Source organism: Apodemus sylvaticus, chromosome 7 (genome assembly GCF_947179515.1).
Source record: "Apodemus sylvaticus chromosome 7, mApoSyl1.1, whole genome shotgun sequence".
Taxonomy (NCBI): domain Eukaryota; kingdom Metazoa; phylum Chordata; class Mammalia; order Rodentia; family Muridae; genus Apodemus; species Apodemus sylvaticus.
In genome coordinates, this window is record NC_067478.1 from 96935686 (window position 1) to 96952026 (window position 16341).

At 38.4% G+C, this 16341-nt stretch overlaps 1 non-coding gene across 1 annotated transcript; it reads right to left on the minus strand.

Moving 5' to 3' along the window:
- Window positions 1-16236: 16236 nt before the first annotated feature.
- On the minus strand, window positions 16237-16341 carry LOC127690236 (U6 spliceosomal RNA). Its single transcript, XR_007978977.1, has one exon. It is a non-coding gene; the product is annotated as a U6 spliceosomal RNA (small nuclear RNA).

A 16341-nucleotide genomic window follows, 5' to 3' on the forward strand; every position in this document is an offset into this window, starting at 1 on the left:
TCCAATGTAGCCTCTCACCACACACACACAACAAGACAGAAGCTCAAGTATCCTGCCTGACTACTCTGTATGGCTATGATACAAAAGGTGGAAAGAATAACTATTATAGGTATATGGAATCTCTGAAGCAGCTGTTATAACTTAGGAGCTTATACATATATAACAAGGCCTTACTCAGATTTAGACATGTTCTCCTATGATTCTCACTTATGTCTTTGAAATCTCTGACAGTATTGTGGGCTAGAAATAATTAAACTATTTTTGTTGTTAAAGATCAAGTGGTGTTAGGTATGAAATGGCTTTTCATCAAAGCAGCAGGTGTGCAAACCTGTCAGCTCTTCATTTATACTCGAGTCAGGTTTTTAGGGTTGGAGCAATGGATGGTTCCTACTCTAGGATCCTCACAACAATGATTAGTGAGAGAGAATTGAAATAAGGTTCTCTGTGCCACACAGATACTACAGTTACTAGTAGATCACACTGAGACTAGAAATCTCTGTGAATCTGGCTGAGCTCTAGAGTTTACATGTCATTGTTGGAAAAAAATGCCATATTGATTTTAGGACTCCTTTAATGGAAATCACATTGGGACCATGTGAGACTGAGTGCAATCAATAGCACTAGATGCTTCAAGCTAGGACTCCCAAGTTCATGTCTTCCAGAATAAGACTTACTCCAGACCAGAAATTATGGGTTTCTGAAGATTAAACACATTGATGGAATGCCTCGTTCCAAGCCTTACATACTTTCTCTGGGCAACTCCAATATTTTTCTTAGAATAAGAGTGATAGTAAATTTGGAACTATATCAAAGTTGTTAAGAAGGAAATGAAAATCACCTGTCTCTAATTTTAAAAAGAAACAATATAATTAGCTATCTTTCCATTCAATATTATTTCAGTACATATATTAGAAGTCTATGTTCACATGTTTGAAATGTCAATATATATGTTATTCTGACATTACCATTATACACTAGCAGCTTAACTGCTCACCTGAAAGCCCAAGAACAAAAAGAATCTAATTCACCCAGGAGGTGTAGAAGATAGGAAATAATGAAATTCAGGGCTGAAACCAATCAAGTAGAAACAAGGAGAACCATACAAAGAAGCCATAAAACCAGGAGTTGGTTCTTTGAGAAAATCAACAAATAGATATACCGTTAGATAGATTAATCAGAGAGCACAGAGACAAACTTAAAAAAGAAAAGGGAGATATAAAAAAGAAACTGTGGAAATCCAAAAGTATCATCAGATCCTACTACAAAAACCCATACTCAACACAATTGGAGAATCTGGAGAAAATGGTCAAATCCCGAGACAGATACAAAATACCCAAATTAAATCAGGATCAAATACATCATCTGAACAGGCCCATAAACCCTAAAGAAATGGAAGTGGTCAATGAAAATCTTCCAAATAAAAAAGCACGGGACCAAATGGTTTTAGTGCAGAATTCTATCAGACCTTCAAAGAAGGCCAACACCAATAATCTTCAAGCTATTCCACAAAATAGGAATACTACCCCTCTCGTTCTATGAAACCACAATTTTGCTCATACCAAAACCACACAAATATGCAACAAAAAATAGAACTTCAGACCAATTTCCCTAATGAATATGGATGCAAAAATACACAATAAATTCTTGCCAAGTCAATCCAAGAACACATCAAAACAATTATTCAGCATCATAGTAGGCTTCATCCCAGGGATGCGGGGATGGTTCAATATATGAAAATCTGTCAATACAATCCACAACTCAAGCAAATCAGTAGCCTTCCTATACTCAAAGGATAAGCAGTGTGAGAAAGAAATTAGAGAAATGACACCTTTCACAAAAGCCACAAACAATATAAAGTATCTTGGTGTGACTCTAACCAAACAAGTGAGAGATCTGTAAGGCAAGAACGTCAAGTTTCTGAGAAGGAAATTGAAGAAGACCTCAGAAAATGGAAGAATGTTCCATGCTCATGGATTTATAAGATTAATATAGTAAAAATGGCCATCTTGCCAAAAAGCAATATACAGATTCAATGTAATCCCCATCAAAATCCCAACTCAGTTCCTTGCAGAGTTAAAAAGAGCAATTCTCAAATTCATCTGGAGTAACAAAAAACCCAGGATAGGTAAAACTCTTCTCAACAGTAAATGAAGTTCTGGTGGTATTAGTATCCCAAACCTCAAGGGGTACTACAGAGCAATAATGTTAAAAACTGCATGGTATTGGTACAGTGACAGTCAGGTAGATCAATGGAATAGAAATGAAGACCCAGACATGAACCCACACACACCTATGGTCACTTAATCTTCAACAAAAGAGCTAAAACCATCCAATGGAAAAAAGATAGCCTTTTCAACAAATGGTGCTGGTTCAACTGGAGGTCAGCATGCAGAAGAATGCAAATTGATCCATTCTTATCTCCTTGTACTGAGCTCAAGTCCAAGTGGATCAAGGACCTCCACATAAAACCAGACACACTGAAACAAATAGAAAAGAATTTGGGGAAGACACTTGAGGTCATTGGCCCAGGGGGAAAGTTCCTGAACAGAAGAACAATAGCTTATGCTCTAAGATCAAGAATTGACAAATGTGACCTCATAAAATTACAAAGATTCTGTAAGGAAAAGAACACTGTCAAAGGACAAATAGGCAACCAACAAAATGGGAAAAGTTTTTCACCAGCCCTACATCCAACAGAGGACTACTATCCAATATATACAAAGAACTCAAGAAGTTAGACTCCAGAGAGCCAAATAACCCCATTAAAAATGGTGTACCAAGCTAAACAAAGAATTTTCACCTGAAGAATTTTGAATGGCTGAGAAGCACCTTAAGAAATGTTCAACATCATTAGTCATTAGGGAAATGCAAATCCAAACAACCCTGAGATTTCACCTCACACCAGTCAGAATGGTTAAGATTAAAAACCCAGGAGACAGCAGGTGTTGGCAATGATGTGGAGAAAGAAGAACATTCCTCCACTGCTGCTGGGATTGCAAGCTGGTACAACCACTCTGAAAATCAGTCTGGTGGTTCCTCAGAAAACTGGGCATGACACTTCTGTAGGACCCTGCTATATCACTCCTGGGCATATACCTAGAGTATTCCCAAGCATGCAATAAGGATACATGCTCCACTATATTCATAGAAGCTTTATTTATAATATCCAGAAGCTAGAAAGAAACCAGATGTCCCTCAGTGAAGGAATGGATACAGAAAAATGCGATATATTTACACAATGGAATAATACTCAGCAATTAAAAACAATGAATTCATGAAACATTTAGGCAAATGGTTGGAACCGGAAAATATCATTCTAAGTGAGGAAACCCAATCACAAAAGAATACACATGGAATGCAGTCACTGATAAGTGGATATTAATTAGCCCAGAAGTTCAGAATTCTCAAGACACAATTAACATATCAAATGATTCCCAATAAGAAGGAAGTAGAGGGCCCTAGTCCTGCAAAGGCTTAGTCCAGCATTGTAGGAGAGTACCAGGACAGAGAAATGGAAGAGAAGTGATTGGGGAATGGGCAGATGTAAGAGGACTTATGGGACTTATGTGGAGGGGGTAACTGAGAAAGGGGAAATCATTTGGCATATAAACAAAGAATATACGAAATTTAAAGAATAATTTCTTCAAGATAGATTCTCAATTTAAATTATTTATAATAATAAAATAATTATAATACAAATAAAAAATACATGATAAAAAAAAGCATTCTATTATGTAGATATATACCTATAGTCTTGCTTTCTGTTCTTGTTGTTGTTGTTGTTGTTGTTGTTGTTGTTGTTGTTATTGAACACTCAATAGGGATCCTCAACATAACCAATAAAGCACGCTGAGTTTATCAGAAAGTTGGGATAGCATAAGATGTTATTTCTTCTATAACTAGAACTATATCCAATTTTATGTTTTAAAAGATCTCTTCTATATTTTTTCTTTAGTGGTCATTGCATGCTTCTTTAGTGTTAATCAGCAAGAATCTGCTGTAACAGCCCAGAATGTTAATAAATCAATAAAATTCCAAAAAAAGAAAATAAAGATCTGTAATTATTGGAACCAAACTTGGTTCCTCAAGACATGCAAGCCAACATTCAACCTACATGCCAATTTCTCTGTCACTATTAAAAAATGTTTCCACATTTCTTCCTGGTTCATTTGTTCTAAACATACTCAGCAACATAACTATAGTTCTGGTACTGACAAGCTGTGATGAGATAGATTCAGTGTCAGGGAGACAGTAGTTAAGTAACCACATATATGCTAATGTCATAGTAACAGGGGCACAACATTCAGGTTGATTGCACAGGACAGCTAGGTGAAAATTGAGAGGTAAGGAGATGCTATGGAGAGACAGTATTTGGTCAGGATTGCAAATCCACAACAAGGACAAATTCTGGTGCTACCTTTAAATAGTTCTTTGACTAAGACTCATCTGGCTCTCATATAATGCAGGGAAATAGTGTAAATTAAGAGGTGCAGACTTGAATACAAATACTAGAAAAACAAATGCCTATGATTACTATCTGCTAACATTATTCTTGATATGATTAAAACACTTTTCATTATACAGGACATGGACAGTAAGAGAGGGGGGAGAAGACTTCACCATGACATAATTTCTATGCCATATGATAATATTGGACCTTCAGATTCCAAATGAGCTATAGGATCCAGTGTGTTCTGTAAAAAGCAGAAAAAGACAGAAATGCTTTTAAAACTCAAAACAGGAGAAAACCTTAGATCTCTAAAGGACTCCAAAGATCTTTTTATATAGCTTATGCAAATGATCCCAGAAGAGACATTATATGACAGTAGAGAACACATCAAGGGTGAAGATACTATGGCAAACTGTTCTGTTTGCTTTACTCACTTCTGTGACAAAATGCAGGATGGATCTAATTGGGTTCCAGCCTGAGGGCTCAGTCTATGGTGTTGGGAAGGTATGCTATCAGGGGCCCGAGGCTTCAGATCACATGGTCTCTGAGGAAGGTATAGCTGACTCTGACCTCATTTTCTCTTCCAATACAGTTCAAGACCCTGGCATGGAAGGCAAGGGATCTTTCTACCTCAGTTAACACAGACTAAAATCCCAGAAGATTGTCCACAAGGTGATGCTAGATCTTGTCAAGGTGATAATATTGACCATTACACAAACCCAAGTCTTAGTTGTCTTGTAAGATGTGAAAAAAATACAATTTAATAACCAATGACTGTCTTGCCTTAACTGGGGATCCTAATACAGAAACACAAATGTACTTAAAACACATATCATGCATCATACTTTTAGTTTTTGCAATAGCCATTCATATTTCCTGTAGTGTAGTTTTATTTTATTTTCCCAAAGGAAAAGCAAAGTAAGATCAGGAGAGAACATTTAAGAAACTGACAATAATATGATTAGGAAGGGGCCAATTATAGCAGAAACCAGATACATGGTCAAGCGGAATAAAAGATTGAGGTGAGTCACCAACTCTTTACTTTTTAACAACCAGAAATGGGGATTTCTTCACAGACCTTTGTGGATGTGCTATACACTGACATCTATGACAACTTCTTCATAGGAAAAGACTAAAAGAAAAGGAAACGCATGCCCTTTTCTTCCATCCAGAGGAGAAAGGATGATGTAAGAACAGAAGAGAAGAAACAGCAAGAAAAGATTTGCCTTGTGCATTTGCCAGAAGAAACCTGACCACGCTCTAGCCACTGGTCTGGTACAAACATTGTCTCACAGTAGCCAGAATAGGCATCAGAAGGAAACTAGGGTAGTTTTGCTTCACATGTGAGGTAGGCCCAGTTGAAAGGCAGTGAGCTGTCACGTCCAACCTTGCCAGCAAGGAAAGATGCAACACCGGGGAGTTTCTTCCTTCTAACAGTTTATTTTGGGAACCTTGAACAAAGCTTATTTTCTTCTTTTGGTGGCCCTGAGCCCTCTCCCTGCCGCCCTTATATAGCCCATTCAGCCCCATCTGCCATAGAAAGATAGCGAGCTGCTTCCTAATAGGTGAACTAAGTGAATTATTCATTAGCATATACATGTGATAACAAATACAGCACACTGCGCATGTACTAAAGTAATTTATCACCAGAGAGCTGCATCCAGACAGCGCCATCTTGTAATGGAGATGAACAAAAGGTGGCTTGCTACATATCACCCTTTTTTGTTTTATAGAAGCTGTCCCACATCAGGGCTAATCGGGTCACTGGCATACTGCTGACCAATGACCCCTGTCTTAGGTCATCTCTGCCACGACTTGGTCTTACCCGTCAAAGGGTTACCCAATCGCTCAATGGGCCCCATATGGTAGGTTGATCCTAGCACCTAGAAGTTGCCCATCTTTGGGTATCATTGGATTCAAGACAGTATAGTATGTACAGTCCTTTATGCTCAGTGTACCCTGGAGCGAAGGCGTCTAAGATTTTAGAGAGGCCAGCCAAACAGAGACGTCTTCCTGAGCGTCCATAGCTGCAAGAGCCTGATAAATTATGGCTCTATGAACTGCATGGTCTCGTCTAATGTGGCAGAAGCACCAAAGGCAAACGAAAGCTGCTAAGCCCATAAGGGTGGCTATAGTGAACATCCCAGCCCACTCTTTGATCCAAGAAAAGGCACTGGAGATCCACGAGGTCAGGTCCTCCATGGTGATTGGCTTTAGTCTTGTGGCATTAAGCGAAGCTATCTGAAATTAAAGCTGTTTGGCAGTACCATTTCTGCCATCCCAACATTCCGATAAATAACATCGTGTATGAATATGGTTACAATCTAGCCAATCATCAGACACATTTATACTAACAAGGAAGAAAAAGGGTGGTTTGAGGCAAACCGGGGCAGAGGAATAACTCATGTTTTGCAAAAGTGAGTTTAAGATTACATTAAGAAGTCTGACTGCCCTTTTGTTAACATTACTAACAGCAGATATATTATAAAGAAAAAATTCTTCTCCCTTAATGCGATCAAGAAGAGCTAGTGAGGTAAAAGCATTTTGGTAATTCAACAAAATCCAATCATACCATGGCCATGCATCCTCTGCTCCCGTTTGTCCCCCCCCCCTTTTTTTTATTTTTAAACACGCTATCAGGCGAGAGTAGAGATCTGACCCCTGATTCTTTCAGCCCATCGAGTGGACTTATGGATATCATTTATTAGGCCTTTAAGGCTTCCAGCCAAGCCTGGGGGGGACTGTCCAGCTTCAATAGCTGTGAGTGCCTGCACCATCATTGCTGTTGGACAAACTTTATCCTACAGATACACCACAGGCAAGCAAATACTATTAAAATCATGAGAACAGCAAGGACTCCAAGTCCCGCCCACTCCTTCAGATGATTCACCGCCGAGCTGATCTACGATGACAGTCCTTCAGCCAAAGACACATCCACTCGAGTGGAATTCACAGTCATGATGGCCATATGGAGTTGGTCCATCAGGGTGTCAAATTCACCAGTCCAATTTCCTAAGAGATACTTAGACATTTGTTTAGAAAAATCCGCAGCTCTTGTAAAATTCTCATACTGAATGCTGGTAATACATAAACTAGAATACTTCCATTGACATCCCAATTGGGCTAGCTGGCACAAGATCTCAATTTGTTTCTGTACTACAGCAATTCTTTGGTTTATAACCATTAAGCCTCCTTTCAGTTGACCATTAAGGCTTACTTGCACATCAATTGCATGAGCAACGCTAGATGACAGATTATTCAGAGCATGAGCTATCAGGTAACGAATTATCTCCAAATGCAAAGCATAGGCTACCAGAAAAGGTCATATTTCTATTTTTACCTATTTTAGCTATTTCTTTATCTAAAGGTATATAGGGAATATCAAAAGTTTTGTTAGCACTAAAAAGACGGGGAAACAATTTGGCATCATGGCGTATCGGTATGGGTTTGGGAAACACGGAGAGTATTCCCCATCTCTGCTCTATCCAAACCATCATCTGGCTCCTGCTGAGGATCAGTAGCAACAATAGGATCTTTATTCTTGTTGCACTTCCGGATCAATCTCTCAGGAATCCACACCAGGTCTTGTCGATCCTGAGGGAACACACAAACAGAACTCCTCGCCCATGCTAAAACTGGATCTGGGCCACTCCACAGACCAGTAAGCACATCTTTCCATTTTACATAGCCCTTCAATGAGCTATCATAATATTGATGTCGATCAGTGGCAGAGGGTCTGTCATGATCCAAATTTAAAAAATTTAAAGTACAGAGAGCTAATGAGAGTAATTCCGTTTGTGTTCTTCCATTCCCTATTCCCCCTTTTTGTCTTATTAAGTATTCCTTCAAGGTGCAGTGGGCATGCTCAACAATGCCCTGACCTTGGGGATTATAGGGAAGGCATGATTTAACTGTACATTCATTTGTTTGCAGAAAGACTGGAACGACAGAGCAGTATAAGCTGGACCATTATCTGTTTTTTAACTGACAAGGCTGACCCCAGGCAGGTCCCTGGAATGGGGGTCCTCAAAGTCAAGGTGGGTAAGAATTCAGTGGTGAAAAACAGAAACATAGAGGCAGTTTGAATCTGAGTGTATTTTGCAGCTCTCAAGCAGGGGATTTTATACATTAAACCAAACATGACACAACTTTTAGAAACCATATCCGACTAAACAATCTTGAATATCAACAAGAATCATTTGGCACAGTAAAATACAAAAATCTGCTAAGCATTATGACTCTGTAACTACATGTTCAGTGAATCACGAACAGAATAGTGAAGTCTCCATCTAAATATAACAATTCTGATCTGCCATCTTTGCTCCCAGACAGGCCAGACAGGCAACACCAGGTACACAGACATATCCTGACTTTAACATCACTTGGGACACAGCCCGTGAGGCATCTGCCTGTGCCCAAGTCCTGGGTAGCTCTGCAGGTCGTCTATGTGCCAGCCCTCTCCTAGGCCATTTGTCCTGCAGAGCGATCAGCACTTAGAAATGGTCCCCTAAGCATCTGCTGTCTTAACAGCCGGACGGACCAGACAGGCAACACCACATACACAGAGACAACCCGAGTATAACACTCTTTGGGGCAAGGCACATCAGGGCTCCAACAGCACCCAAGAGTAGGGCAGCCCATCAGCAATCTGTGCCACAGTAAACCCAGTCATCCAGTGGTGTGGAAATAGCTTTACAGGCTCACAGGGGGTTCAAGCACCAGAAAGTGACAACAGGACCAACTAACACCAAAGATAACCAGATGGAAAATGCAAATGTAGAAATGCTACAAACAGAAATCAAGGCAATATGGCAGCATCTGAACCCAATTCTCTGACAGCAGCAAGTCCAGGACGCCCCAACAAACCAGAAAAACGTGATTTGGTTTTAAAGTCGCATATCATGATGCTATTAGAGGATTACAAGAAGGACATAAATAAATCTCTTAAAGAAATGCAGGAGAACATGAATGAGGTAGAGGCCTTTACAAAGGAAACATAAAAAGCACTTAAAGAAGGTCAGGAAATACATGGGTCAACAGATAGAAGCCAATAAAAAGGAAATTCAAAATCACTTAAAGAAATACAGGAGAAATTGGATCAAGAGGCAGAAGTCATAAAAGAGTAAACACAAAAATCTTTTAGAGAATCACAGGAAAACAAACAACAAGTGAAGGAACTGACCAAAACCACCCTGGATCTAAAAACAGAAGTAGAAATGACTAAGAAATCACAAAGTGAGACAATTTTGGAGATAGAAAACCTTGGGCAGAAATCAGGGGTCATATATGCAAATATCAACAACAGAATACAAGAGCTAGAAGAAAGAATCTCAGATGCTGAAGATACCATAGAAGGCATTGACTCAACAGTCAAAGAAAATGCAAAATGCAAAAAACGTGTAACCCAAAACATCCAGGAAATCCAGGACACAATAAGAAGACCAAAGCTAAGGATTATAAGTATAGATCAGAGTGAAGATTTAAACCTGAAAGGCCCAGCAAGTATCTTCAACAAAATTATGGAAGAAAACTTCCCTAACCTAAAGACAGAGATGCCCATGAACATACAAGAAGCCTACAGAACTCCAAACTGATTGTACCAGAGCAGAAATACTTCCAGTCACATAATAATCAAAACCCCAAATGTATTAAACAAAGAAAGAATATTAAAGGCAGTAAGAGAAAAAGTCCCAAGTAACAAACAAAGGAAGACCTATCAGAATTACACCACACTTCTCACCAGACACCATGAAAGCTATAAGATCCTGGGCAGATCTCGTGCAGACTCTAAGAGAACACAAATGTCAGCCAAGACTACTATACCCAGCGAGACTCTCAATCACCATAGACAGAGAAACCAAGATATTCCTTGACAAAACCAAATTTACACAATATCTTTCCACAAACCCAGCCCTACAAAGAATAACAGGAGGAAAACTCCAATACAAGGAGGAAAACTACACCCTGGAAAAAGCAAGATAGTAACCTTCTTTCATCAAACCCAAAAGAAGATAACCACTCAAATATATAAATATCATCAAAAATGACAGGAAGTAATAATCACTATTCCTTAATATCTCTTAACATCAATGGACTCAATTCTCCAATAAAAAGACATAGACTAACAGATTGGATAAGTAAACAGGACCCTACATTTTGCTGCATACAGGAAACACACCTCAGTGTCAAAGACAAAAACCACCTTACAGTAAAAAGCTGGAAGACAATTTTAAAAGCAAATGGTCTCAGGAAACAAGCCAGAGTACCCATTTTAATAACAGATAAAACTGACTTTCAACCTAAAGTCATAAAAAGAGACTCAGAAGGACACTTCTTGCTGATCAAAGGAAAAATCCAAAAGAAGAACTCTCAATTCTGAACATCTATGCTCCAAATGCAAGGGCACCCTCATTTGTAAAAGAAACTTTACTAAAGCTCAAAGCACATATTGCACCTAATACACTAATTGTAGGTGACTTCAACACTCCACTCTCCTGAATAGACCAAACAGGAAAACAGAAACTAAACAGGAACACAGTAAAACAAATTGAAGCTTTGGACCAATCAGATTTAACAGATATTTATAGAACATTTCATCCTAAAGCAAAAGAATATACCTTTTTCTCAGCACCTCATGGTACCGTCTCCAAAATCAACCACATAATTGGTCACAAGACATACCTCAACAAATATAAGAAGATCGAACTAATCCCATGCCTCCTATCAGATCACTCTGGAGTAATAGTGGTCTTCAATATCAACAAAAACAACAGAAAGCCCACAAACACAGAGGCTGAACAATACTCTACTTAATGATAACTTGGACAAAGAAGAAATAAAGAAAAAAATCAAAGACTCTTTAGAATTTTACAAAAATGAAGGCACAATATACCCAAATCAAAAGGACACAATGAAAGCAGAGCTAAGAGGAAAACTCATAGCCCTGAATGCCTCAAAAAAGAAATGGGAGAGAGCATACACGAGCAGCTTAACAGCACACGTGCAAGCTCTGGCACAAAAAAGAAGATAATTAACCGAGGAAGAGTAGAAGACAGGAAATCATCAAAATTAGGGCTGAAATCAATCAAGTGGAAACAAAGAGAACCATACAAAGAATCAACAAAACCAGGAGCTGGTTCTTTGAGAAAATCAGCAAGATAGATAAACCCTTAGCCAGACTAACCAAAGGGCACAGAGACAGTATCCAAATTAACAAAATTAGAAATGAAAAGGAGGATATAACAACAGAAACTGAGGAAATTCAAAAGATCATCAGATCCTAATACAAAAGTCTATACTCAACACAACTAGAGAATCCGGAGGAAATGGACAAATTCCTAGACAGATACCAAACACCAAAATTAAATCAGAATCAAATAGATCATCTAAACAGTCCTATAAATCCTAAAACAAAAACAGAAGGGGTCATAGAAAGTCTTCGAACCAAAAAAAGCACAGGAGCAGATGAATTCAGGGCAGAATTCTGTCAGATCCTCAAAGAAGACCTAACACCAATACTCTTCAAACTATTCCACAACAAAGAAACAGAAGGAACACTACCCAACTCGTTCTATGAAGCCACAATTACTCTGATACCAACATCACACAAAGATCCAACCAAGAAAGCAACGTCAGACCAATTTCCCTTATGAACACCAATGCAAAAATACTCAATAAAATTTTTGCCAAGCGAATCCAAGAACACATCAAAACGGTCATTCACCATGATCAAGTAGGCTTCATCCCAGGCATGCATGGATGGTTCAATATAAGGAAATCCATCAATGCAATCCACTACATAAACAAACTAAAAATATATATTATCATTTCATTAGATGCTGAAAAGGCATTTGACAAATTCAGCATCCTTTCATGCTAAAAGTCTTGGAAAGAACAGGAATTCAAGGCACATACCTAAACATAGTAAAAGCTATATACAGCAAACCGGTAGACAACATCAACCTGAATGGAGAGAAACTTGAAGCACACATACTAAAATCAGAGACTAGACAAGGCTGCTCCCTCTCTCCATATCTTTTCAATATTGTACTTGAAGTACAAGCTAGGGAAATTAGACAACATAAGGAAGTCAAAGGGATACAAATTGGAAAGGAAGAAGTCAAACTATTACTATTCCCAGATGATATAATAGTATACTTAAGTGACCCCAAAACACCACCAGAGAACTCCTACAGCTGATAAACAACTTCAGCAAAATGGCAGGTTATAAAATCAACTCAACCAAATCCGTAGCCTTCCTATACTCAAAGGATAAGCAGGCTGAGAATGAAATTATAGAAATGACACCCTTCACAATAGCCACAAACAATGTAAAGTACCTTGGTGTGACCTTCGACCAAACAAGCAAAAGATCTGTTTGACAATAACTTCAAGTCTCTGAAGAAGGAAATGGAAGAAGACCTCAGATAATGGAAAAATCTTCCATGCTCTTGGATTGGCAAGATTAATATAGTGAAAATGGCCATCGTGCCAAAAGCAATATAAAGATTCAACACAATACCCACCAAAATCCCAACTCATAGCGTTCTTCAAAGAGTTAGAAAGAGCAATTCTCAAATTCATCTGTAGTAACAAAACACCCAGAATAGCTAAAACTATACTCAACAACAAAGGAAATTCTGGGGAAATCGGTATCCCAGACCTCAAGTAATACTGCAGAGCAATAGTTTTAAAAAAAGCATGGCATTGGTACAGGGACAAGCAGGCGAATCAATGGAATAGGATTGAAGATCCCAAAATGAACCCACACACCTATGGCCACTTGATCTTTGATAAAGGAGCTGACAGCATCCAGTGGAAAAAAGAAAGCCTTTTCAACAAATGGCGCTGGTTCAACTGGAGGTCAGCATGCAGAAGAATGTGAATTGATCCATCCTTATCTCCTTGTACTAAGCTTAACTCCAAGTGGATCAAGGACCTCCATGTAAACCCAGACATACTGAAACAAATAGAAAAGAAACTGGGGAAGACCGGTGAGGACTTCAGTACAGGGGAAAGTTCTTGAACAGAACACTAATATCTCCTGCTCTAACATCAAGAATTGACAAATGGGACCTCATAGAATTACAAAGTTTCTGTAAGGAAAAGGACACCATCAAAAGGGCAAATCAGTAACCAACAAATGGGGAACAGATCTTCATCTACCCTGACAGAGGTCTAATAGCCAATAAATACAGAGAACTCAAGAAGTTAGTCCCCAGAAAACCAAATAACCCTATTAAAAATGGGGTACAGAGTTAAACAAAGAATTTTCTCCTGAAGAACTTCGGATGGCTGAGAAGCATCTTAAAAAATGTTCCACATCATTAGTCCTTAGGGAAATGCAAATCAAAACAACCCTGAGACTTCACCTCACACCAGTCAGAATGTCTAAGATTAAAATCTTAGGAGATAGGAGGTGTTGGCAAGGATGTAGAGAAAGAGGAACACTCCTCCACTGCTTGTGGAGTTGCAAATTGGCACAACCACTCTGGAAATCAGTCTGGTGGTTCCTCAGGAAACTAAGCCGGTCACTTCCGGTGGGCCCTGCTATACCACTCCTGAGCATATACCCAGAGGTTTCCCCAGCATGTAATAAGGATACATGTTCCACTATGTTCATAGCAGCCATATTTATAATAGCCAGAAGCTTAAAAGGACACAGATGTCCCTCAATGGAGGAATGGATGCAAATAATGGGGTATATATACACAATGAATTCATGAAATTCTTAGACAAATGGATGGAGCTAGAGAACATCATACTAAGTGAGGTAACCCAGTCTCAAAAGATCAATCATAGTATGCACTGACTAATAAGTGGATATTAGCCTAGAAACTTGGAATACCCAAGACATAATCCACATATCAAATGATGTCCAAGAAGAACGGGGGAGTGGCCCCTGGTTCTGGGAAGGCTCAGTACAGCAGTATATGGCAATACCAGAACAAGGAAGTGGGAAGGAGTGGATGGGTGAACAGGGGGAGGGAAGAGGGCTTATGGGACTTTCAGGGAGTGGTGAGCCAGGAAAGGGGAAATCATTTGAAATGTAAATAAAAAATATATAGAATAAAAAATACTACAGAGAAAGTTAAAAATAAAAGAAAGAAAGAGAACTTCAGACCAATTTCCCTTATGAATATCAATGTGAAAATATTTCAGTTAGTTCCACAGTATCTCTGTTTTGTTTCTGATTCCATGATTTATCCATTGTTGAAAGTAGGGTGTTGAAGTCTCCCACTATTATTGTGTGGGGTGCAATGTATTCTTTGAGCTTTAGTAATGTTTCTTTAATGAATGTGTATGCCCTTGCATTAGGGGCATTGATGTTCAGAATTAAGAGTTCATCTTGGTAGACTTTTCCTTTGACAAGTATGAAATGTCCCTCCTTATCTTTTGTGACCATTTTTGGTTGAAAGTCAATTTTATCCAATATAAGTATGGCCACTCCAGCTTGTTTCTGAGACCATTTGCTTGTAAAATTGTTTTCCAACCTTTGACTCTTATATAGTGACCATCTATGTCTCTGAGATGGGTCTCTTGTATGCAGCAAAATGTTGGGTACTGTTTACATATCCAGTCTTTCAGTCTATGTCTTTTTATATGGGAATAGAGACCACTGATATTAAGAGATATAAAGGAAAAGTGATTGTTGCTTACTGTTATCTTGTTAGTTAAAGCTGAAATTCTGATTGTGTAGCTATCGTCTATTGTATTTGTTGAAAGATTAATTTATTGATTTTTCTATGGTGTGGTTTACTGATTTGTGTTGTTATTTTCCACCCAGTATCCTTTGTAGAGCTGGATTTCTGGAAAGTTGTGTAAATTAGCTTTTGTCATTAAATGTCAAGATTTCTCCATCTATGGTAATTTAAAATTTTTCTGGGTATAGTAGTCTGGACTGACAATTATTTCTTCTTAGGGTCTGTAAGACATCTGTCCAGGATCTTCTGGCTTTCATAGTCTCTAGTGAGAAATCTGGTGTAATTCTAATACGTCCACCTTAATATGTTACTTGACCTTTTTCTCTTACTGCTTTTGATATTCTTTCTTTGTTTAGTGCATTTCTTGTTTTGATTATTATGTGACGGGAGGAATTTCTGCTCTGGTTCAATCTGTTTGGAGTTCTATAGGCTTCTCCTATGTTCATGGGTATCTCTTTTTTGAGATTAGGGAAGTTTTCTTTTATAATTTTGTTGAAGATATTTACTGGGCCTTTAAGATGTAAATACTTGGTTTCTTCTATACCTATAATCCTTAAGTTTGGTATTCCATTGTGTCCTGCATTTCCTAGATGTTTTGGGTTACAAACGTTTTGAATTTTGCATTTTCTTTAACAGTTGAGTCAACGTTTTTTAAGGAATCTTCAGCAAATGAGATTCTTTCTTCTATCTCTTGTATTCTGTTGCTGATTCTTCTTGCATCTATGACTACTGAATTCTTTCCAAGGTTTTCTATCTCCAGAGATGTCTCACTTTATAATTTCTTTATTCTTTCTACTTCTCTCTTGGGATCCTGGGTAATTTTGCTCTGTTCTTTCATTTGATTGTTTTTGTTTTCCTGAAATTCCTTAAGGAAGCTTTTTATTCCCTCTTTAAGGGCTTCTGTCTATTGATTCATGCTCTCCTGTATTTCTTTAAGGGATATTTGTGTTTCTTCTTTAAGGACTTTTACCTGTTGACCCATGTTCTCTTGTATTTCTTTAAGGGATTTCTGTGTTTCCTCTATAAGGGCTTCTACCTGTTGACCAATGTTCTCTTGTATTTCTTTAAGGGAGTTATTTATGTAAAAATATGGTACTTTTAATGAATTTGTGTGTCATCCCTGTGCAGAGGCCATGCTAATCTTCTCTGTATTGTTCCAAATTTAGTATATGTGCTGCCGAAGCCCAC